At 46.1% G+C, this 25,746-nt stretch overlaps 3 long non-coding RNA genes across 3 annotated transcripts; all 3 read left to right on the top strand.

Annotated features, from left to right (window-relative positions):
- Positions 1-1,851: 1,851 nt before the first annotated feature.
- LOC148665062 (uncharacterized) lies at positions 1,852-2,895 on the top strand. The gene is made up of 2 exons (XR_015936535.1): positions 1,852-2,392; positions 2,565-2,895. It is a non-coding gene; the product is annotated as an uncharacterized LOC148665062 (long non-coding RNA).
- A 4,907-nt stretch (positions 2,896-7,802) lies between these two features.
- On the top strand, positions 7,803-8,486 carry LOC148665061 (uncharacterized). The gene is made up of 2 exons (XR_015936534.1): positions 7,803-7,983; positions 8,156-8,486. It is a non-coding gene; the product is annotated as an uncharacterized LOC148665061 (long non-coding RNA).
- A 4,907-nt stretch (positions 8,487-13,393) lies between these two features.
- LOC148665060 (uncharacterized) lies at positions 13,394-14,077 on the top strand. Its single transcript, XR_015937156.1, has 2 exons — positions 13,394-13,574; positions 13,747-14,077. It is a non-coding gene; the product is annotated as an uncharacterized LOC148665060 (long non-coding RNA).
- The last annotated feature ends 11,669 nt before the right edge of the window (positions 14,078-25,746 follow it).

Raw genomic sequence — 25,746 nt, 5'->3', positions numbered from 1 at the left:
CACAGTCTGGGGCCCCTCAGCTCCGGTCCAGCACAGTCCAGTCCAGATCTTAGCAGGCACAGAACCAGGAAAGGAACCTGGAAAGAATATTGTTATTGCAGGTGTGAGGGACACAGACACAGACGTCACCATGACATCAAACAGCAAGAGGAGACTCCTCCTTGAATCACAGACACGACCGGGCGGCGCCCCCGTCTGCTCACCTGCACCTCCTCTTCCTCTTCTTGTCCTTCCCAGCAGCCTGCTCCTCCTCTCCCTCGCTCTTCCTCTCCTGAGATACGGTCTCCGCCACTTCCATTGGCTCGTCCTGATCTTCTGTCTCCACCGACATGCAGCTCAGGGACTTCAAAAAGATGCACCAGCGCTTCTGAAGCAGAGACAGGAGAGTCACGTTAAGAGTCGGACTGGACACTCCAGGACATGAACACTGCACTGAGAGAGAGAGGGGTTCATACAGACACACTGACTGGACACTCCAGTACATGAACACTGCACTGAGAGAGAGAGGGGTTCAGACAGACACACTGACTGGACACTGGACAGGAGTAAAGAGAGGATCAGAGCATTACCCACCTTCTTTTTCTTCTGTCTCACAGGAGGTGGTGATTGGACCTCCTCCAGCTGGAGTCCTTGGAGGGAGAGAGGGGGCAGGAGAGGGACAGCACAGGGAGAGAAAGAGAGAGACAGGTGAGTCAAGTGTCCCAAGAGCACAGAGACTCTGCTGAGATCACACTCGCAGTGAGTGAGCCTGGGTGTAGCCCACTAATACTGACCCACAGGACACCACAGGACAGAGAGGAGGAGGAGGAGGAGGAGAGAGACACACTGAGGACAGAGAGGAGGAGGAGAGAGACACTGACAGACAGGGCTGAAAGAGAGAGAGACACTGAGACCCAGGGACAGACAAGACGGCAAAACTCCACCACAGACAGGACAGGAGGCAGGGTGGGACCAGCACTGACCTCCTTCCTCTCTCCTGCCGGAGGAGCTGTCTCCACCTCCTCTTCCTCCTGCAAGTCAAGAGACAGGCTGAGAGAGAGACGGGCTGGTGGGACATCGGCGAACAGAGCTGAAGGCAGAGAGCCGGGGAGACAGGCCCAGCTGGGACAACGCAGGACAGACAGAGTGACAGACAGAAAGGAAGGAGAGAGAGACAAAGATGAAGGCACAGAAAGACAACGGGCAAAGAGAAAGATTGAGATTGAGGGACAAACAAACCGAGAGAGAGAGAGAGACAGAGATCGAGGGACAGACAGACTGACAGATGGGGCTGAAAGAGAGAGACAGAGAGGCAGGGACAGACAGACAGCAGGGTGAGAGAGAGACAGAGATCGAGGGACAATAATTTGGTTTCGAAATTTATTCTGAAAATATACAATCATTCACTCCTGAAAAATATCGAGTTCAAATTATACATTATGTCCAATATTATAATCAACATATGGCTAATCATCAAAAATAAAAAAAACTGTACTGGGGGAAACAGCTGGCTGTGCTGTTCTGGACAGAACACACTGAGGTCCAGTTTCCACCTCCTGCAGGATCAAACAGCACCCCCACTGGCTCTCCAGTGAACAGAAGGACAGACAGAGAGGCTTCAGGCTGCAGGGTGACAGTGTCTCTGTGAGCTGAAAGACAATCAGGACAGAGGATGATAGAAGAACACACTCTGTCAAGAATATAGAGCCCTCTAGTGACCCTACTGTAGACCTGCTCACCGCCCACAGTGACGATCACAGTGCTGATACTGCTTCCCTTAAGGTCCCTCACTGTGTAGTTGCCCTGATCAGCTGGAGTGAGGGAGCGGAGTGTCAGAGAGCTGTTCTGCACTGTCACTTACTGTTTGTACCTGGGGCCAGGGAGCCCTGCGCTGCTCAGTAAGACTATACGAGACTGGACAGATCCTGCAGGATCAAACAGCACCTCCACTGGACCAGCAGTGTGGAGGGGGAGAGACAGAGAGGCACCAGGCTGCAGGCTGTGGACTTCTGAGTGAGCTGAAAAGGGACAGGTAGAAACATGTTGAATATTTAGTTTTACAACAATACCTTGAGTTTGGACTGCGATCAGCTTCATTTTATATTTCAGCTGTGAAAATGCAATTTCAAAAATGCACGCCCCAGTCATGTTAGGTTCAAGTTACAGTTGCATCACAACTCAATACATTTGCAATTCACTTCAAATGTTGTTTTTGTTTGATCCAGTCTGTCCTCACCTAAAGGAGATATGGACTCAGTCTTTGGAATTTGTATATATATATTTCAGTGATCCCTCAGCCATTCCTTCTGTATTGTAATTCAATTTCTCTTTTAAAATTCCTTCCCCACTTCTAGGACCTGCAGTTGCTGAACTCCACAATGGCTTCTATTGGAACGTCTGTGACTGAGACCAAGTAAGTGTTCACTTTTTTTATGAAACCATAATTTATTTTGGAGCAATGAACAATTCTTATATAAATGCAATAAAATCATTATGCTCAAACTATGAGAGAGAAAATTAAGGATAATTTAAGAAATCAGTCTTAGCTTGTTTCTATACACAAATGGTATTATTTATTTTCAAAGGAAACCCGCGAGGATTCCCCTGGTGTGCAAGATGTGCCTGAATACTTTTGATCAGCTTCCTGCTCACTTGAAGAGGGCGTGTATGAAGCACGCCACGGCAGAAGAGATAAAGATGGCCTCTCAACAGGCGAGGAAGGACATGATAAATCACCTGAAGAACATCGTGGATTACAACAGAATAGAGATCGTGTCTGGCGAGGCAAACAGGGCAGTGGTTGTAAGACTGCTGGAGTCCTTGGCATTAGGGACTAAATATACTAAACGCATGATGCTAAAATGTTATTTTCACATATATTAATGTAATAAATGATTGCTTATGCTTTATGCACTACTTCACTGCTTCACTGCTCTATGCTGTCTGGAAATAAATCCTCAGACTGCTTACTGCCCTGGGCATGTACCAATAAATCCGAATGCACATCTGAATCCCAAACAGAATCTCTAGTAAAATACGATCATTTGTGAAACAGGCAAATGACTGTCTCAGGGGCCCATTCCTCATTCTCAAGACACATGTATGTAGTACGTACACCATGCATTGAGCAATAGGGACTGAAGACACCACAGGTAAGGTTAGAAGTCATTCTGAGGTGCCACATGTGAGGGATACAGCTAGGCATCTGAAATGCAGGGTTTGAGAGCCTTCAGGAGCACTGCATCCTTTGAGACAGACCCGTGCGTGTTAAACAAATGATCATTTCTTTCAGCATTAGGGACTAAATATACTAAACGTATGATGCTAAAATCCTGAAAAAAGGATGTGCTCCATCTCGTCAGTAGATTGGATTCCAAAACTGATTTGGGTCAATATACATTACCTTTGAAGATAAGGTACAGTCTACTGTAGGGAACCATCAACGTAGAAAGCATTGGCCTTCCCTGGGGGGCAGGTAGGTGCAAAAGATAAACCTTTATCCTATCTTTATCCTAAGATAAGTGGCCAAGCTCATCATGTTGCCATAGTAGACAAAGTTCTATAAAATGTTAAATAACTTTTAAAAAAAGCATTTTGGTCTTTCAGTACTGTACAAGGTGAATTAAACTGTCCCTGGTAATGCAAAGTAATTAGAAGCATCCCAGAAACTTTATCTCTAGAGACATTAGCTGTTTTATATCATGTAATTTAGTGTGATGTTGTCAGAATTCAAGGACATTATCACACACAGAAATTGATTCAGTTAAATCTAAAAAACACAGCTAAACATGGGTTTAAATGTAAAATAGAAGTCTTACCTCTTGTCAAAAGATTTAATTCAAGAAGTGAACCTCAGATCCTTCTTTGAAAAAAGTAAGTTCAAATGAAAATGATTGTTAAAAACTGGGCTTTCAATAAATGACAAATTTAATCTAATACTGCTCTGATCATGGTAGCAGGAAGGTGTGAAAATTACTCTGTACCTAGGAGTATTTTGATCCCGAGTTCTGAATCCCAAACAGAATCTCTAGTAAAATAGGAGGCACTGGACTATAAATACCCATCCATGTTATAACACACTCACCAAGGGTTTTTTAGTTTAACTCTGAGCTTTGGGAGATGCTCATACCTATGGTACCCATATTCATCCTTTATTTAAGGGAAGTACACATCCTAGACACACAGGAAACCCTCTTGCCCCAAGGGAAGACCGATACTTTGGATGGTAATGATTGAACCTGGCTTACAACAGACATCTTTTGAAATGGTAATTCTTTCAGGTGGCTTGGCAAACTTCCTGCCCCAGCTAAGACAGGTACTTTGGATGTTAATGCTTGAGACTAGACATCTTTGGAAATGGTAATTCTTTGCGAGGGCTTGGGAAACTCTATTTCTTTGAATGCACCTGCACTGTTGAATATACTTTAAACCCATGCTTAGCCATGTTTTTAAAATTAAATTATAACGATTTCTGTGTTTGATAATGGTAGCAAAGGCTTACTGGATACGAGTGTCAAGTGTCGACACGAGTGTGAGCAGCGTCGATTCGAGTGTGAACGGTGTCAACACGAGTCCTGTTGTTCAGTACAGTGTCAATACGAGTGTGAACAGTGAGTCCTGTTGGTCAGTACAGTGTCAATACGAGTGTGAACAGTGAGTCCTATTGGTCAGTACAGTGTCAATACGAGTGTGAACAGTGTCGACACGAGTGTGAACAGTGAGTCCCGTTGATCAAAAAAGTATCAATATAAGTGTGAACGGTGAGTCCTGTTGTTCAGTATAGTGTCAATACGAGTGTGAACAGCGAGTCCTGTTGTTCAGTACAGTGTCAATATGAGTGTGAACAGTGAGTCCTGTTGTTCAGTACAGTGTCAATACGAGTGTGAACAGTGAGTCCGGTTCTGTACAGTGTCAATACGAGTGTGAACAGTGAGTCCGGTTCTGTACAGTGTTAACTCATTGAATTCCCTCTTGCTCTGCACAGTGTTACAGGTGAGAACACGTGTTTTATTCTTTGCAGAATTAACACAGATACTGCTGTTGAATACTCCACAGTCAACAAACCCCGAGCCGCACAAAGTGAGGATCTTTTACTTCTATCTATTAAACTAGCAGAAATAAAACATCATGATAACTTCTTGCTGCTCTGTCCAGTTTTAACACAAGTGTGAACATTTGTAATAATAGTGAGTCCTGCTGTTGTGTACAGCGTGAATACAAGCGTGAACAGTGAGTCCTGTCGTCTGAACAGTGTCAATACGCGTGTGAACAGTGAGCCCTGTTGTTCAGTATGGTGTTAATGTAAGTCTTATCCTGTATAGTATAAGTTAACATAAGTATTGACCCGTATCCTGTTCTCTACAGACATCACACTACCCAACAGTGATGTGGAGTACGCCACCGTTAACAAACCGAGAGCAGCACAAAGTGAGGACTTTTTTAACTCTTTACCACAGTATAAAACCCACAGGAGTAATGAGAATGACACTGAAAACAACAACACTGATAGTGAACAAGAGATTTTGAACAATACACATTCTAGTCAGATTTAAATACCCACAGACCTGACCGTTGGAAGTAGTAAAAAAATGCAAATTATTTTTTTTCTGCGTGCAGGTTTTCTAAGAATTGAAGAAAGGTTAAAAACGAGAGAACGCCATTCGGTTTTTCAAGCCTGTCTGGTAGTTAGTGATTAATTGGACCCATGATTTAATCCACCTGTATCTGGGGAGAAGCCAGGGTATCGGCATCAACAACAAGGCTGGGCAGCTTGTTCCCCATCCGCCTCTGTGTAAAGACGCGTCACCCATTCTTGGTTTTATTTTCACCTTTCACTATACGTGAAGAATTCCAAAAGGTGCACAAATGCTCAGGAGCTATTCTGTGGTTCGGCGATGTCTCTGGAGCCTTTTTTCACAGTGTGCGACTTCCCTGTGTGTCTCCCCGAACACAGGGTCTGACTGAAGGGGCACTGACCTGCAGGAATGGGAGGAGACCGAGCTGGGACGGTTCTGCCACGTCAGCGAAACTCTGGACCCCGACTTCATCTGCCAAAGAAACAGCAGCGTCAATTAACTCAGCCAGCGAGTTCAGCGAGATGGGACACATCTCTTTATGAAGAGATGTGTCCCATCTCTTCATAACCCGTCTCCTATCAATCCTACTGTGTTTCATTTACTCTTCCTCACTCTGTCTCCTGTCCGGTTGTCTGCACTTAAAACTGAGGAATTTCCTGCGATCTCCTCTCTCTCGCTGTGTCTCCTGTCCTGTGGGTTTGTTACTGAGGGATTCTCTGTGATCTCCTCTCTCTCTCACTGTGTCTCCTGTCCTGTGTGTTAGTATGTTTGTTACTGAGGTATTTCCTGTGATCTCCTCTCTCTCACTGTGTCTCCTGTTCTTCAGTGGTTTAATTCTCTTAAATAATTTAGCTCATTCCTCTCTCACTCACTGCGACTCCTATCCATTCTGTGTTCAGTTCCACTGACTTGCCTCTTGCATCAGCGCTAGCAATATCATGCATCTATTTAATTTAAAATTATTGATCTGTCACCTTGATAGTTCGATCTCGGCTACAGTTAGCATAGATGGCACAATTAAAAGGACGATGAGCTCAACATCTGTGCGCGTCTAATTAACTGAACCGTACAGAACATCGTGCCTCAGATAGTCTCTCGCTGGCGGGGTCCCCCATCGGCGAGACCACGTCTCCAGGAAATTCTGCGGACTGGACGCCGCGGGAGGGTGGGGCTGTGTTTCCGCATGAACGCCGGAAATCACTCAGGATCTCCAGACTCCTGTAGCCTTACAGCATCACAGTCACAGGCCTCAGCATTGCAACTGTATAATATCAAACGCCCAGACACCCCGAGGTGAGGCCGACCAGTCTGAAGTATTACCTGTAAACACCAGGCACACTGGAACCTGACTTCATCGTCCACTTAAAACAGAGGTGAGGCGGACAGTCAGTTTTCTGGGGTGAAAAAAAACAACACCAGGAATTTAGCATACTGAAAGGATCATGGAGTGATGATCTGGCTGAACCCGCTTGGCTGAGGGCTCCTGGCCAGAGGACGAGGAGGCTGGGACCCCCCCTGCACAGCGAGGAGGAGTGACCAGGGGGGGCAGCTACACAGGTGGAGACGGGGTGGGAGAGGGACGCGAGGGAGAGAGGGGGATCACGTGCAGTATTGACAGTGTTTCAGGAGAGGAGTCAGGAGTGATTGCTAAAATATCGAGAGCCGAGTCTGACCGAACTAGGGTGTGGCCATCCCTCTCGAACTTTCATCACAAACTCCTGTCTTCCTGCGGTGTCTCTGAGGAAGCTACCATTTTTCATTGGCTAATAAGAGGTGGAAGAGGTGTTAGTGGGACAGCAGGGGGGCGCTCACCCTGCGGTCTGATACCCCAGTATAGTGACGGGGGACACTATACTCTAAACAGGCGCCGTCCTTCGGATGAGACGTAAAACCGAGGTCCTGACTCTCTGTGGTCATTAAAAATCCCAGGGCGTCTCTCGAAAAGAGTAGGGGTGTAACCCAGGCGTCCTGGCCAAATTTCCCATTGGCCCTTACCAATCATGGCCTCCTAATAACCCCCCTCTCTGAACTGGCTTCATCCCTCTGCTCTCCTCCCCACTGAGAGCTGGTGTGTGGGGAGCGTTCTGGCGCACTATGGCTGCCGTCGCATCATAGTTGCATGCCTTCCACCTCTTAGTCAAAGTCACCAACGATCTCCTAATAGCTTCTGATTCTGGTTCTCTTTCCATACTCATCCTTCTTGAGTCATTCACTTCAAATGTTGTTTTTGTTTGATCCAGTCTGTCCTCACCTAAAGGAGATATGGACTCAGTCTTTGGAATTTGTATATATATATTTCAGTGATCCCTCAGCCATTCCTTCTGTATTGTAATTCAATTTCTCTTTTAAAATTCCTTCCCCACTTCTAGGACCTGCAGTTGCTGAACTCCACAATGGCTTCTATTGGAACGTCTGTGACTGAGACCAAGTAAGTGTTCACTTTTTTTATGAAACCATAATTTATTTTGGAGCAATGAACAATTCTTATATAAATGCAATAAAATCATTATGCTCAAACTATGAGAGAGAAAATTAAGGATAATTTAAGAAATCAGTCTTAGCTTGTTTCTATACACAAATGGTATTATTTATTTTCAAAGGAAACCCGCGAGGATTCCCCTGGTGTGCAAGATGTGCCTGAATACTTTTGATCAGCTTCCTGCTCACTTGAAGAGGGCGTGTATGAAGCACGCCACGGCAGAAGAGATAAAGATGGCCTCTCAACAGGCGAGGAAGGACATGATAAATCACCTGAAGAACATCGTGGATTACAACAGAATAGAGATCGTGTCTGGCGAGGCAAACAGGGCAGTGGTTGTAAGACTGCTGGAGTCCTTGGCATTAGGGACTAAATATACTAAACGCATGATGCTAAAATGTTATTTTCACATATATTAATGTAATAAATGATTGCTTATGCTTTATGCACTACTTCACTGCTTCACTGCTCTATGCTGTCTGGAAATAAATCCTCAGACTGCTTACTGCCCTGGGCATGTACCAATAAATCCGAATGCACATCTGAATCCCAAACAGAATCTCTAGTAAAATACGATCATTTGTGAAACAGGCAAATGACTGTCTCAGGGGCCCATTCCTCATTCTCAAGACACATGTATGTAGTACGTACACCATGCATTGAGCAATAGGGACTGAAGACACCACAGGTAAGGTTAGAAGTCATTCTGAGGTGCCACATGTGAGGGATACAGCTAGGCATCTGAAATGCAGGGTTTGAGAGCCTTCAGGAGCACTGCATCCTTTGAGACAGACCCGTGCGTGTTAAACAAATGATCATTTCTTTCAGCATTAGGGACTAAATATACTAAACGTATGATGCTAAAATCCTGAAAAAAGGATGTGCTCCATCTCGTCAGTAGATTGGATTCCAAAACTGATTTGGGTCAATATACATTACCTTTGAAGATAAGGTACAGTCTACTGTAGGGAACCATCAACGTAGAAAGCATTGGCCTTCCCTGGGGGGCAGGTAGGTGCAAAAGATAAACCTTTATCCTATCTTTATCCTAAGATAAGTGGCCAAGCTCATCATGTTGCCATAGTAGACAAAGTTCTATAAAATGTTAAATAACTTTTAAAAAAAGCATTTTGGTCTTTCAGTACTGTACAAGGTGAATTAAACTGTCCCTGGTAATGCAAAGTAATTAGAAGCATCCCAGAAACTTTATCTCTAGAGACATTAGCTGTTTTATATCATGTAATTTAGTGTGATGTTGTCAGAATTCAAGGACATTATCACACACAGAAATTGATTCAGTTAAATCTAAAAAACACAGCTAAACATGGGTTTAAATGTAAAATAGAAGTCTTACCTCTTGTCAAAAGATTTAATTCAAGAAGTGAACCTCAGATCCTTCTTTGAAAAAAGTAAGTTCAAATGAAAATGATTGTTAAAAACTGGGCTTTCAATAAATGACAAATTTAATCTAATACTGCTCTGATCATGGTAGCAGGAAGGTGTGAAAATTACTCTGTACCTAGGAGTATTTTGATCCCGAGTTCTGAATCCCAAACAGAATCTCTAGTAAAATAGGAGGCACTGGACTATAAATACCCATCCATGTTATAACACACTCACCAAGGGTTTTTTAGTTTAACTCTGAGCTTTGGGAGATGCTCATACCTATGGTACCCATATTCATCCTTTATTTAAGGGAAGTACACATCCTAGACACACAGGAAACCCTCTTGCCCCAAGGGAAGACCGATACTTTGGATGGTAATGATTGAACCTGGCTTACAACAGACATCTTTTGAAATGGTAATTCTTTCAGGTGGCTTGGCAAACTTCCTGCCCCAGCTAAGACAGGTACTTTGGATGTTAATGCTTGAGACTAGACATCTTTGGAAATGGTAATTCTTTGCGAGGGCTTGGGAAACTCTATTTCTTTGAATGCACCTGCACTGTTGAATATACTTTAAACCCATGCTTAGCCATGTTTTTAAAATTAAATTATAACGATTTCTGTGTTTGATAATGGTAGCAAAGGCTTACTGGATACGAGTGTCAAGTGTCGACACGAGTGTGAGCAGCGTCGATTCGAGTGTGAACGGTGTCAACACGAGTCCTGTTGTTCAGTACAGTGTCAATACGAGTGTGAACAGTGAGTCCTGTTGGTCAGTACAGTGTCAATACGAGTGTGAACAGTGAGTCCTATTGGTCAGTACAGTGTCAATACGAGTGTGAACAGTGTCGACACGAGTGTGAACAGTGAGTCCCGTTGATCAAAAAAGTATCAATATAAGTGTGAACGGTGAGTCCTGTTGTTCAGTATAGTGTCAATACGAGTGTGAACAGCGAGTCCTGTTGTTCAGTACAGTGTCAATATGAGTGTGAACAGTGAGTCCTGTTGTTCAGTACAGTGTCAATACGAGTGTGAACAGTGAGTCCGGTTCTGTACAGTGTCAATACGAGTGTGAACAGTGAGTCCGGTTCTGTACAGTGTTAACTCATTGAATTCCCTCTTGCTCTGCACAGTGTTACAGGTGAGAACACGTGTTTTATTCTTTGCAGAATTAACACAGATACTGCTGTTGAATACTCCACAGTCAACAAACCCCGAGCCGCACAAAGTGAGGATCTTTTACTTCTATCTATTAAACTAGCAGAAATAAAACATCATGATAACTTCTTGCTGCTCTGTCCAGTTTTAACACAAGTGTGAACATTTGTAATAATAGTGAGTCCTGCTGTTGTGTACAGCGTGAATACAAGCGTGAACAGTGAGTCCTGTCGTCTGAACAGTGTCAATACGCGTGTGAACAGTGAGCCCTGTTGTTCAGTATGGTGTTAATGTAAGTCTTATCCTGTATAGTATAAGTTAACATAAGTATTGACCCGTATCCTGTTCTCTACAGACATCACACTACCCAACAGTGATGTGGAGTACGCCACCGTTAACAAACCGAGAGCAGCACAAAGTGAGGACTTTTTTAACTCTTTACCACAGTATAAAACCCACAGGAGTAATGAGAATGACACTGAAAACAACAACACTGATAGTGAACAAGAGATTTTGAACAATACACATTCTAGTCAGATTTAAATACCCACAGACCTGACCGTTGGAAGTAGTAAAAAAATGCAAATTATTTTTTTTCTGCGTGCAGGTTTTCTAAGAATTGAAGAAAGGTTAAAAACGAGAGAACGCCATTCGGTTTTTCAAGCCTGTCTGGTAGTTAGTGATTAATTGGACCCATGATTTAATCCACCTGTATCTGGGGAGAAGCCAGGGTATCGGCATCAACAACAAGGCTGGGCAGCTTGTTCCCCATCCGCCTCTGTGTAAAGACGCGTCACCCATTCTTGGTTTTATTTTCACCTTTCACTATACGTGAAGAATTCCAAAAGGTGCACAAATGCTCAGGAGCTATTCTGTGGTTCGGCGATGTCTCTGGAGCCTTTTTTCACAGTGTGCGACTTCCCTGTGTGTCTCCCCGAACACAGGGTCTGACTGAAGGGGCACTGACCTGCAGGAATGGGAGGAGACCGAGCTGGGACGGTTCTGCCACGTCAGCGAAACTCTGGACCCCGACTTCATCTGCCAAAGAAACAGCAGCGTCAATTAACTCAGCCAGCGAGTTCAGCGAGATGGGACACATCTCTTTATGAAGAGATGTGTCCCATCTCTTCATAACCCGTCTCCTATCAATCCTACTGTGTTTCATTTACTCTTCCTCACTCTGTCTCCTGTCCGGTTGTCTGCACTTAAAACTGAGGAATTTCCTGCGATCTCCTCTCTCTCGCTGTGTCTCCTGTCCTGTGGGTTTGTTACTGAGGGATTCTCTGTGATCTCCTCTCTCTCTCACTGTGTCTCCTGTCCTGTGTGTTAGTATGTTTGTTACTGAGGTATTTCCTGTGATCTCCTCTCTCTCACTGTGTCTCCTGTTCTTCAGTGGTTTAATTCTCTTAAATAATTTAGCTCATTCCTCTCTCACTCACTGCGACTCCTATCCATTCTGTGTTCAGTTCCACTGACTTGCCTCTTGCATCAGCGCTAGCAATATCATGCATCTATTTAATTTAAAATTATTGATCTGTCACCTTGATAGTTCGATCTCGGCTACAGTTAGCATAGATGGCACAATTAAAAGGACGATGAGCTCAACATCTGTGCGCGTCTAATTAACTGAACCGTACAGAACATCGTGCCTCAGATAGTCTCTCGCTGGCGGGGTCCCCCATCGGCGAGACCACGTCTCCAGGAAATTCTGCGGACTGGACGCCGCGGGAGGGTGGGGCTGTGTTTCCGCATGAACGCCGGAAATCACTCAGGATCTCCAGACTCCTGTAGCCTTACAGCATCACAGTCACAGGCCTCAGCATTGCAACTGTATAATATCAAACGCCCAGACACCCCGAGGTGAGGCCGACCAGTCTGAAGTATTACCTGTAAACACCAGGCACACTGGAACCTGACTTCATCGTCCACTTAAAACAGAGGTGAGGCGGACAGTCAGTTTTCTGGGGTGAAAAAAAACAACACCAGGAATTTAGCATACTGAAAGGATCATGGAGTGATGATCTGGCTGAACCCGCTTGGCTGAGGGCTCCTGGCCAGAGGACGAGGAGGCTGGGACCCCCCCTGCACAGCGAGGAGGAGTGACCAGGGGGGGCAGCTACACAGGTGGAGACGGGGTGGGAGAGGGACGCGAGGGAGAGAGGGGGATCACGTGCAGTATTGACAGTGTTTCAGGAGAGGAGTCAGGAGTGATTGCTAAAATATCGAGAGCCGAGTCTGACCGAACTAGGGTGTGGCCATCCCTCTCGAACTTTCATCACAAACTCCTGTCTTCCTGCGGTGTCTCTGAGGAAGCTACCATTTTTCATTGGCTAATAAGAGGTGGAAGAGGTGTTAGTGGGACAGCAGGGGGGCGCTCACCCTGCGGTCTGATACCCCAGTATAGTGACGGGGGACACTATACTCTAAACAGGCGCCGTCCTTCGGATGAGACGTAAAACCGAGGTCCTGACTCTCTGTGGTCATTAAAAATCCCAGGGCGTCTCTCGAAAAGAGTAGGGGTGTAACCCAGGCGTCCTGGCCAAATTTCCCATTGGCCCTTACCAATCATGGCCTCCTAATAACCCCCCTCTCTGAACTGGCTTCATCCCTCTGCTCTCCTCCCCACTGAGAGCTGGTGTGTGGGGAGCGTTCTGGCGCACTATGGCTGCCGTCGCATCATAGTTGCATGCCTTCCACCTCTTAGTCAAAGTCACCAACGATCTCCTAATAGCTTCTGATTCTGGTTCTCTTTCCATACTCATCCTTCTTGAGTCATTCACTTCAAATGTTGTTTTTGTTTGATCCAGTCTGTCCTCACCTAAAGGAGATATGGACTCAGTCTTTGGAATTTGTATATATATATTTCAGTGATCCCTCAGCCATTCCTTCTGTATTGTAATTCAATTTCTCTTTTAAAATTCCTTCCCCACTTCTAGGACCTGCAGTTGCTGAACTCCACAATGGCTTCTATTGGAACGTCTGTGACTGAGACCAAGTAAGTGTTCACTTTTTTTATGAAACCATAATTTATTTTGGAGCAATGAACAATTCTTATATAAATGCAATAAAATCATTATGCTCAAACTATGAGAGAGAAAATTAAGGATAATTTAAGAAATCAGTCTTAGCTTGTTTCTATACACAAATGGTATTATTTATTTTCAAAGGAAACCCGCGAGGATTCCCCTGGTGTGCAAGATGTGCCTGAATACTTTTGATCAGCTTCCTGCTCACTTGAAGAGGGCGTGTATGAAGCACGCCACGGCAGAAGAGATAAAGATGGCCTCTCAACAGGCGAGGAAGGACATGATAAATCACCTGAAGAACATCGTGGATTACAACAGAATAGAGATCGTGTCTGGCGAGGCAAACAGGGCAGTGGTTGTAAGACTGCTGGAGTCCTTGGCATTAGGGACTAAATATACTAAACGCATGATGCTAAAATGTTATTTTCACATATATTAATGTAATAAATGATTGCTTATGCTTTATGCACTACTTCACTGCTTCACTGCTCTATGCTGTCTGGAAATAAATCCTCAGACTGCTTACTGCCCTGGGCATGTACCAATAAATCCGAATGCACATCTGAATCCCAAACAGAATCTCTAGTAAAATACGATCATTTGTGAAACAGGCAAATGACTGTCTCAGGGGCCCATTCCTCATTCTCAAGACACATGTATGTAGTACGTACACCATGCATTGAGCAATAGGGACTGAAGACACCACAGGTAAGGTTAGAAGTCATTCTGAGGTGCCACATGTGAGGGATACAGCTAGGCATCTGAAATGCAGGGTTTGAGAGCCTTCAGGAGCACTGCATCCTTTGAGACAGACCCGTGCGTGTTAAACAAATGATCATTTCTTTCAGCATTAGGGACTAAATATACTAAACGTATGATGCTAAAATCCTGAAAAAAGGATGTGCTCCATCTCGTCAGTAGATTGGATTCCAAAACTGATTTGGGTCAATATACATTACCTTTGAAGATAAGGTACAGTCTACTGTAGGGAACCATCAACGTAGAAAGCATTGGCCTTCCCTGGGGGGCAGGTAGGTGCAAAAGATAAACCTTTATCCTATCTTTATCCTAAGATAAGTGGCCAAGCTCATCATGTTGCCATAGTAGACAAAGTTCTATAAAATGTTAAATAACTTTTAAAAAAAGCATTTTGGTCTTTCAGTACTGTACAAGGTGAATTAAACTGTCCCTGGTAATGCAAAGTAATTAGAAGCATCCCAGAAACTTTATCTCTAGAGACATTAGCTGTTTTATATCATGTAATTTAGTGTGATGTTGTCAGAATTCAAGGACATTATCACACACAGAAATTGATTCAGTTAAATCTAAAAAACACAGCTAAACATGGGTTTAAATGTAAAATAGAAGTCTTACCTCTTGTCAAAAGATTTAATTCAAGAAGTGAACCTCAGATCCTTCTTTGAAAAAAGTAAGTTCAAATGAAAATGATTGTTAAAAACTGGGCTTTCAATAAATGACAAATTTAATCTAATACTGCTCTGATCATGGTAGCAGGAAGGTGTGAAAATTACTCTGTACCTAGGAGTATTTTGATCCCGAGTTCTGAATCCCAAACAGAATCTCTAGTAAAATAGGAGGCACTGGACTATTAATACCCATCCATGTTATAACACACTCACCAAGGGTTTTTTAGTTTAACTCTGAGCTTTGGGAGATGCTCATACCTATGGTACCCATATTCATCCTTTATTTAAGGGAAGTACACATCCTAGACACACAGGAAACCCTCTTGCCCCAAGGGAAGACCGATACTTTGGATGGTAATGATTGAACCTGGCTTACAACAGACATCTTTTGAAATGGTAATTCTTTCAGGTGGCTTGGCAAACTTCCTGCCCCAGCTAAGACAGGTACTTTGGATGTTAATGCTTGAGACTAGACATCTTTGGAAATGGTAATTCTTTGCGAGGGCTTGGGAAACTCTATTTCTTTGAATGCACCTGCACTGTTGAATATACTTTAAACCCATGCTTAGCCATGTTTTTAAAATTAAATTATAACGATTTCTGTGTTTGATAATGGTAGCAAAGGCTTACTGGATACGAGTGTCAAGTGTCGACACGAGTGTGAGCAGCGTCGATTCGAGTGTGAACGGTGTCAACACGAGTCCTGTTGTTCAGTACAGTGTCAATACGAGTGTGAACAGTGAGTCCTGTTGGTCAGTACAGTGTCAATACGAGTGTGAACAGTGAGTCCTATTGGTCAGTACAGTGTCAATACGAGTGTGAACAGTGTCGACACGAGTGTGAACAGTGAGTCCCGTTGATCAAAAAAGTATCAATATAAGTGTGAACGGTGAGTCCTGTTGTTCAGTATAGTGTCAATACGAGTGTGAACAGCGAGTCCTGTTGTTCAGTACAGTGTCAATATGAGTGTGAACAGTGAGTCCTGTTGTTCAGTACAGTGTCAATACGAGTGTGAACAGTGAGTCCGGTTCTGTACAGTGTCAATACGAGTGTGAACAGTGAGTCCGGTTCTGTACAGTGTTAACTCATTGAATTCCCTCTTGCTCTGCACAGTGTTACAGGTGAGAACACGTGTTTTATTCTTTGCAGAATTAACACAGATACTGCTGTTGAATACTCCACAGTCAACAAACCCCGAGCCGCACAAAGTGAGGATCTTTTACTTCTATCTATTAAACTAGCAGAAATAAAACATCATGATAACTTCTTGCTGCTCTGTCCAGTTTTAACACAAGTGTGAACATTTGTAATAATAGTGAGTCCTGCTGTTGTGTACAGCGTGAATACAAGCGTGAACAGTGAGTCCTGTCGTCTGAACAGTGTCAATACGCGTGTGAACAGTGAGCCCTGTTGTTCAGTATGGTGTTAATGTAAGTCTTATCCTGTATAGTATAAGTTAACATAAGTATTGACCCGTATCCTGTTCTCTACAGACATCACACTACCCAACAGTGATGTGGAGTACGCCACCGTTAACAAACCGAGAGCAGCACAAAGTGAGGACTTTTTTAACTCTTTACCACAGTATAAAACCCACAGGAGTAATGAGAATGACACTGAAAACAACAACACTGATAGTGAACAAGAGATTTTGAACAATACACATTCTAGTCAGATTTAAATACCCACAGACCTGACCGTTGGAAGTAGTAAAAAAATGCAAATTATTTTTTTTCTGCGTGCAGGTTTTCTAAGAATTGAAGAAAGGTTAAAAACGAGAGAACGCCATTCGGTTTTTCAAGCCTGTCTGGTAGTTAGTGATTAATTGGACCCATGATTTAATCCACCTGTATCTGGGGAGAAGCCAGGGTATCGGCATCAACAACAAGGCTGGGCAGCTTGTTCCCCATCCGCCTCTGTGTAAAGACGCGTCACCCATTCTTGGTTTTATTTTCACCTTTCACTATACGTGAAGAATTCCAAAAGGTGCACAAATGCTCTGGAGCTATTCTGTGGTTCGGCGATGTCTCTGGAGCCTTTTTTCACAGTGTGCGACTTCCCTGTGTGTCTCCCCGAACACAGGGTCTGACTGAAGGGGCACTGACCTGCAGGAATGGGAGGAGACCGAGCTGGGACGGTTCTGCCACGTCAGCGAAACTCTGGACCCCGACTTCATCTGCCAAAGAAACAGCAGCGTCAATTAACTCAGCCAGCGAGTTCAGCGAGATGGGACACATCTCTTTATGAAGAGATGTGTCCCATCTCTTCATAACCCGTCTCCTATCAATCCTACTGTGTTTCATTTACTCTTCCTCACTCTGTCTCCTGTCCGGTTGTCTGCACTTAAAACTGAGGAATTTCCTGCGATCTCCTCTCTCTCGCTGTGTCTCCTGTCCTGTGGGTTTGTTACTGAGGGATTCTCTGTGATCTCCTCTCTCTCTCACTGTGTCTCCTGTCCTGTGCGTTAGTATGTTTGTTACTGAGGTATTTCCTGTGATCTCCTCTCTCTCACTGTGTCTCCTGTTCTTCAGTGGTTTAATTCTCTTAAATAATTTAGCTCATTCCTCTCTCACTCACTGCGACTCCTATCCATTCTGTGTTCAGTTCCTCTGACTTGCCTCTTGCATCAGCGCTAGCAATATCATGCATCTATTTAATTTAAAATTATTGATCTGTCACCTTGATAGTTCGATCTCGGCTACAGTTAGCATAGATGGCACAATTAAAAGGACGATGAGCTCAACATCTGTGCGCGTCTAATTAACTGAACCGTACAGAACATCGTGCCTCAGATAGTCTCTTGCTGGCGGGGTCGCCCATCGGCTAGGCCACGTCTCCAGGAAATTCTGCGGACTGGACGCCGCGGGAGGGTGGGGCTGTGTTTCCGCATGAACGCCGGAAATCACTCAGGATCTCCAGACTCCTGTAGCCTTACAGCATCACAGTCACAGGCCTCAGCATTGCAACTGTATAATATCAAACGCCCAGACACCCCGAGGTGAGGCCGACCAGTCTGAAGTATTACCTGTAAACACCAGGCACACTGGAACCTGACTTCATCGTCCACTTAAAACAGAGGTGAGGCGGACAGTCAGTTTTCTGGGGTGAAAAAAAACAACACCAGGAATTTAGCATACTGAAAGGATCATGGAGTGATGATCTGGCTGAACCCGCTTGGCTGAGGGCTCCTGGCCAGAGGACGAGGAGGCTGGGACCCCCCCTGCACAGCGAGGAGGAGTGACCAGGGGGGGCAGCTACACAGGTGGAGACGGGGTGGGAGAGGGACGCGAGGGAGAGAGGGGGATCACGTGCAGTATTGACAGTGTTTCAGGAGAGGAGTCAGGAGTGATTGCTAAAATATCGAGAGCCGAGTCTGACCGAACTAGGGTGTGGCCATCCCTCTCGAACTTTCATCACAAACTCCTGTCTTCCTGCGGTGTCTCTGAGGAAGCTACCATTTTTCATTGGCTAATAAGAGGTGGAAGAGGTGTTAGTGGGACAGCAGGGGGGCGCTCACCCTGCGGTCTGATACCCCAGTATAGTGACGGGGGACACTATACTCTAAACAGGCGCCGTCCTTCGGATGAGACGTAAAACCGAGGTCCTGACTCTCTGTGGTCATTAAAAATCCCAGGGCGTCTCTCGAAAAGAGTAGGGGTGTAACCCAGGCGTCCTGGCCAAATTTCCCATTGGCCCTTACCAATCATGGCCTCCTAATAACCCCCCTCTCTGAACTGGCTTCATCCCTCTGCTCTCCTCCCCACTGAGAGCTGGTGTGTGGGGAGCGTTCTGGCGCACTATGGCTGCCGTCGCATCATAGTTGCATGCCTTCCACCTCTTAGTCAAAGTCACCAACGATCTCCTAATAGCTTCTGATTCTGGTTCTCTTTCCATACTCATCCTTCTTGATCTCAGTGCTGCCTTTGACACTGTTGACCATAACATCTTGCTTTCTCGTCTCGAGACTGTGTTTGGAGTCTCTGACACTGCCCTCAAATGGTTTAAGTCTTACCTCACTGATCGCTGTCACTTTGTCTCTCTCAATGGGTACAGGTCTGAAATTGGTCTTGTCAAGTCTGGTGTCCCTCAGGGCTCAATACTGGGCCCCTTGCTCTTCAGCATTTACATGTTCCCACTTGGTCAGCTTTTAAGATCACATGGCCTCAGCTTTCATTTTTACGCTGACGATACTCAAATATACATCCATACCAAACCCGACACTGATGTGGCTGTCTCTATTCTATCTAATTGCTTCTCTGACATAAAAATTTGGATGACTCAAAACTTCCTTCATCTTAACTGTGACAAGACTGAAGTCATGCTTATTGGTACCCCCCATCAACTTCGTAAAGCCAGTCCTGTAACCCTGTCTGTAGATGGCTCTGTACTTGAGCTCCAATCAAAATTGAAAAACCTTGGGGTTATATTCGATTCTGGCATAACATTCGACCCACATGTACAGCATACTGTCAAAACATCTTTTTTCCACCTTAGAAATATCGCAAGACTACGCCCTATGCTATCATTAACTGTGGCTGAAAAGCTGATCAACATATTTGTATTCTCTCGAATTGACTACTGCAATGCTCTGCTCCCTGGGGTATCTAAATCTACTCTGAACAAGCTGCAGTATGTCCAAAATTCAGCAGCCAGAATCCTGACCAGGTCTAGTGCAAGTGTTCACATTACTCCTATCCTGGAGTCCTTGCACTGGCTTCCGGTCAAATTCCGCGTAGACTTTAAAATCCTCATGCTCACCTACAAGGCTTTACATGGCTTGGCATCTCAATACCTGTCTGAACTTTTATCGCCCTACTCCCCACCTCGCAACCTCCGCTCTTCAAATTCTGCCCTCCTTACTGTCCCCCAAGCCCGTCTACATTGTATTGGCGACAGGGCCTTCTCCTGCTATGCCCCCAAGCTCTGGAACTCTTTGCCCAAGGATATTAGAGAGTCACCTTCTCTAAACTCCTTCAAATCCAGACTCAAAACCCTCCTTTTCAGAAAAGCCTTTACTTAACTGGTTCCATTCTTCACCACTCTGCTCTTCTTCATACCATCTTCCACAGTCTCCTCTACTGTTATTGTTGTAATTATAATTGTGTCCTGTCTTGTGAAATGTTCTTATTTATTGTTGTAGTCTTCTTATTTATTGTTATTGTCATCCTGTAAAGCGCTTTGAGAAGCCACCTTTAAAGGCGCTATATAAAATAAAGTTTATTATTATTATTATTATTATTATTATTATTATTATTATCATCCAGGTGGGGGCTGTACATTGGTGGCGGTAGAGGGATACCCCATTCCCTGTGCAGCGAATTGAGTGGGGTGTCCAGAAAAGCGCTATATAAGTGTTAGCAATTATATAGCTCAGCCCCTCAGTAGTTGAGATCTCTGTTATACCCATCTAGAAACATGCAATCAGCATGTTATTGCTGAAGCAATAGTCACAACATTATTCCACACCTGGGTGAGAGGCGGGTTATGATGACAGTGATGCTTTCTACACCTTATACTGAGCTCAGAAATGGACCGGGCGGACATCTCACGAGCAGATCCCTCCGCGTATAAGAAAGGCAACTTGTCTCAGCAAAAATACCACGGATTCACATCCAAAATATGACAAAAAGGCAAAAACCCCACACTTGGAATGCAAACGTACCCTATAAAGGAAACACGGTTTTAAAACCAACTTGATTTTCCCCTGGAGAAACCTTTTTATGGACACACATCGCATCTATTACACATGTTTAACTAAATAGAAAGATAAAACTTAATATAAGAAGTCATGACATATCACACATGACGAAGTCTGGTCCAGAATAAACAGTTTACACTGACCCACCTTTATTTACCCTGGTCACTCACTTCTATTAACTGTTTAATTGGGTAACAAATGAATATTTGTTTCAATTTGGGATCTACACCTGGGAGCCCTGAAATGTTGGCCAGAGGGGAGAAGCTGATATTCAGACGTGGGAATATATTTTAAAAAAGGATCTGATGTTGTTTTTCACCTGTCTAATCAAAGCTTGTTCAAAAATGATCTGATTATAGGACACACGAGTTTATAATCATACTCATTCCACTTTTTAACCCCGTATATATGCACAATATGAAACGTATATACACTAAATCTCACGTGTGACTCCCATAATATACATTTCTTTACGAAAATTAGGAACACTTATTACAATTATCAACCCCCCATGACGAGGCAATATTTCATACCTTTGTTTCTTTGTGGGTTCAAAGTTCTGTCCTGGCGTTTCACACGTAATGTTTTGGTAGTTATCTCAATTTTCCTTTGCAATTATCTCCAAGATCATCATCAACTTTTTGTAAAACGCTATGCACAACTGATATTTAAAGAAAGTCCTGCACCAAAACGTCTTCGTAGGGAAAGACAACCTTTTTTTTCCTTACGTCAGTCGCTACACGGTTACTCTTAAAATCCATTCATCGACTTTAAAAAATAAGTTTCGGTTTTTATTGTGGTTCACTGACATTTCTGTCACAATTCTGAGGGACCTCAAATAAAATTTCACTTCCCGGTATAAAGACGCCGGCGAGGTTAAGACAGGTATCGAGCCACCTGCGTATCTAACGGACGTTTAAAATAAAAAAATGGCGTGTAATGTTGCGAAGGGCTACTGTTTTTTTATAGTTTGTCGATTGTAAGGGACGTGGGCCGCGACAGAAATACTGGTCGGGGTGGGAAAAGGTTTATTGATGGTTTATTGTACCGCAACGGTCACAATTGACTCACCAGCAAAGATGGCGCCGAGGCCACATCGACTCCCTCCCGCCCTGCCTCGCACCGAAGCTCGAGCTGCGGAGCGCGACGACGAACCGCAAGTCCGCGGGCGCGGGCGCGGGCGCCGGACATAGACGTCATAACCCCTTCCGAGGCGCAGGAATTATAGATCACTGTAGTTTCTTCTGGACCTGGGTTAGGGACAGTGTGCCCTCCGTGAGAGTCTTCTGAGGAAGACAGTGTCTCATGGGTGTCCAGGCTGGGTACCATCTGTCCATCACAGGACACACAGACACACACACTCACACACCCTGGACAGGACACCAGTCCATCACAGGACACACCCACACTCACTCACACACCCTGGACAGGACACCAGTCCATCACAGGACACACACACACCCTGTATAGGACACCAGGCCATCACAGGACACACAGACACACACACTCACACACCCTGGACAGGACAGCAGTCCATCACATGACACACACACACTCACTCACACACCCTGGACAGGACAGCAGTCCATCACAGGACACACACACACTCACTCACACACCCTAGACAGGACAGCAGTCCATCACAGGACACACACACACTCACTCACACACCCTGGACAGGACAGCAGTCCATCACAGGACACACACACACCAGGTCCAGTTTTCCCAGAAGCCAATTAGCCCAAAAGCCTGTCTTTGGACCCGGAGAACACAGGGAGACCATGCAGACTCCACACAGACAGTCCCCCCCCGGGTCCAGACCCGAGCCCGGAGCCCCCCCGCGCTGAACCCCTCCGTACAGACGGCCGCACACAGCTCCGTTGTTCCCGATTCCCGAGGTGATCTGTTAAAAGAAGCCGGTGTGTTGTCTCCAGGTGAGGCCCGCGGCCCGACGCCGGTGGTGGCGGTGGTGGCGGTGGCAGAGAACGCGGCGCCGGTGCCGACGACGAGCGGGGCGCCTCCCCCCCCCCGAAAGCACCTCGACGTCGGGGGCCGCGGCCTGCCCCGGCGACAGCGCCCCCCGATCCGGCAGGCGGCCGGTCTCCCGCAGGGAGAAGACGATGAAGCAGCTGGGGAAAGTGTCTTCCGTCCGAGGTAGGAGCAGCAGGGCTGGGCGTTTTGTTGGAGCGAAGTCCCCCTCCAGATAACCCATGAACCCCGTCTCTACTGTCACTCCAGTCAGGACAGGAGGCTCTTCTGTACACAGAAGGGGGTGGGGGTGGGGAACAAGCTGCCCAGCCCTGTGGTTGAAGCCGATACCCTGGCTTCTCTCCAGACACAGCTGGCTGAGCTCCTCCAGTCAGGACAGGAGGCTCTACTGTACACAGAGGGTGGTGGAGGTGGGGAACAAGCCCAAGCCGCCCAGCCCTGTGGTTGAAGCCGATACCCCGGCTTCTCTCCAGACACAGCTGGGTGAGCTCCTCCAGTCAGGACAGGGGGCTCTACTGTACACAGAGGGTGGCGGGGGTGTGGAACAACTCCTTTGTTCGGGGCCTTGGGGCATTCTTGTTGTGAAAGGTGCTATATAAAAAAAACTGAATTGAAATTGAATCTTACAGGTTTGGGTTTTTCGGAGATCTTGTCAGAGATCTTGTCTGACGTGCCCGTTTCAAAAAAGTAACGACACTCCTCACGCCCGAGCGCCGCCGGTCTGTGACGTAACGTATCCTTACACAACCATGACGGTTTCATCATGGACAGCACGAAAGCCCGAAAAGTGGTTGACGTTTTAATTTGGCAACGCCACGATGGATTCCAGTTTTTTTTTATTTTGGAGGCCAAAGAGGACAAAAAAGGAAACGTCCGGAGGTGGATCGATGGTCATCTCTGCGGTTGTTCTGATGTTCTGGAAAAAACAAAACAAAAAAAAACGTCTCGCTTGCCCGGTCGTGTAGTGTTTCCACACCCCACGCAAATCAGCTTCTCTTCGCCCCCGGGGGCTCGTCGCCCGCCGCACCCCTCTCACGTGATAGGGGCTTCCCCCAGCTGTGACGTACTTACCCTACCCCCTTCGGCCAACGTCATACCGAAGGTCGCGCTTCGGGCCGCGGCGATGTTGACGGACTGTCTTGTAGCGTGAGAAGGGTTTAAATTTCGACTTAAGGAGTTGGCCATCGTTATATTTCACGAGGTATAATACGGGGGGAAAAAGAACATTTATATGTATCAACCTACTAGTAATACTGGGTGGATGTCACGTTCCCCAAAGTTCAGTGCCTCTCTCTAATAAAGTAGAAACGCGACATTAAACTCCGTTCGAAACGGGAGAAATCACCAGGACACGATATAACTGACGTCCGGAAACAAAGAACTCCTATTCCCATTTGTAATGACCCCGTCGTGTTTTTCCCGGTGTACGCTTCTCTTTCGGAGACCGTTTCTCTCTGGTGTTGTTTTGCTGTTAGAATAAATGCCGAGGTGACCCTTCTGTGTGGAGTCTGCGTGTTCTCTCCAGCGGGTCGTTTCCTCCACCACAGGGGCTGGTCGAACCGGGGTCTCCCAATCGTCACAGAAGTGTGTGTCGTTTTGGGTGGTGGTGGGGGGGTGCATCGGGGATACTGCGCCACGAGGGGGTGGCCTCTCACCTTGCTCCGGACGAAGGGAGAAGACCTGTACCTTCACGAGTCTGGGTTGTGAAAACTTCTTCTGGCAGTTCAAAACGTTTCGAAGAGACTACAGCGCTACCCTGTTTTCCATTTGTATCGTGTATTATTATACAGTCATGAGTATCTGTACTGATCACAGAGTCCCCCTCTCACTGCCAGGACAGGAGCCCAGTGCAGCACGAATAATAATAATAATTAATAAGTCTGGACTCTCCCCTCAGAGCTCTTCCCAGGTCAGGGGGATCCCCTCCAGTCCCCCCAGTGTTCAGCCCCCACCTGGATGATGCTCCAGTCCGCTCAGCACACAGCAGCTCTCAGTGGGGAGGAGAGCAGAGGGATGGAGCCAGTTCAGAGAGGGGGGTGATAAGGAGGCCATGATGGGTCAAGACCAGGGGGGGAATCAGGCCAGGACACTGGGGTAACACCCCTACTCTTCTCCAGAGACACCCCGGGATTGTTAATGAGCACAGAGAGTCAGGACCTCGGTTTGACGTCTCATCCGAAGGACGGCGCCTGTTTACAGTCCAGTGTCCCCCTTCACTATACTGGGGCATCAGGACCCACACAGACCGCAGGGTGAGAGCGCCCCCTGCTGGCCCCACTCACACCACTCCCAGCAGCAACCTTGGGGGGGGGGGGGAGGGAAAAAACCAAAAGCTAAACAGATTTTTTTTAAAAACATTTTATTGATGCTTTACAAAAGTCCAGTCCAGTCTGGTGTCCCTCAGCTCCAGTCCAATCCAGTCTGGTGTCCCTCAGCTCCAGTCCAGTCCAGTCTGGGGCCCCTCAGCTCCAGTCCAGTCCAGTCTGGGGCCCCTCAGCTTCAGTCCAGCACAGTCTGGGGTCCCTCAGCTTCGGTCCAGCACAGACTGGGGTCCCTCAGCTTCGGTCCAGCACAGTCTGGTGTCCCTCAGCTTCGGCCCAGCACAGACTGGGGTCCCTCAGCTTCGGTCCAGCACAGACTGGGGTCCCTCAGCTTCGGTCCAGCACAGTCTGGGGTCCCTCAGCTCCAGTCCAGTCCAGTCTAGTGCCTCTCAGCTCCGGTCCAGTCCAGTCTGGTGTCCCTAGGCTCCAGTCCAGTCGTCTGGTGTCCCTCAGCTCCAGTCCAGTCCAGTCCAGTCCAGTCCAGATCTTAGCAGGCACAGAACCAGGAAAGGAACCTGGAAAGAATATTGTTATTGCAGGTGTGAGGGACACAGACACAGACGTCACCATGACATCAAACAGCAAGAGGAGACTCCTCCTTGAATCACAGACACGACCAGGCGGCGCCCCCCTGTCTGCTCACCTGCACCTCCTCTTCCTCTGCTTGTCCTTCCCAGCAGCCTGCTCCTCCTCTCCCTCGCTCCTC

This window comes from Lepisosteus platostomus, chromosome 5 (assembly GCF_059453375.1).
Source record: "Lepisosteus platostomus isolate fLepPlt1 chromosome 5, fLepPlt1.hap1, whole genome shotgun sequence".
NCBI lineage: Eukaryota > Metazoa > Chordata > Actinopteri > Semionotiformes > Lepisosteidae > Lepisosteus > Lepisosteus platostomus.
This window is presented reverse-complemented; position numbering and strand designations above follow the sequence as displayed.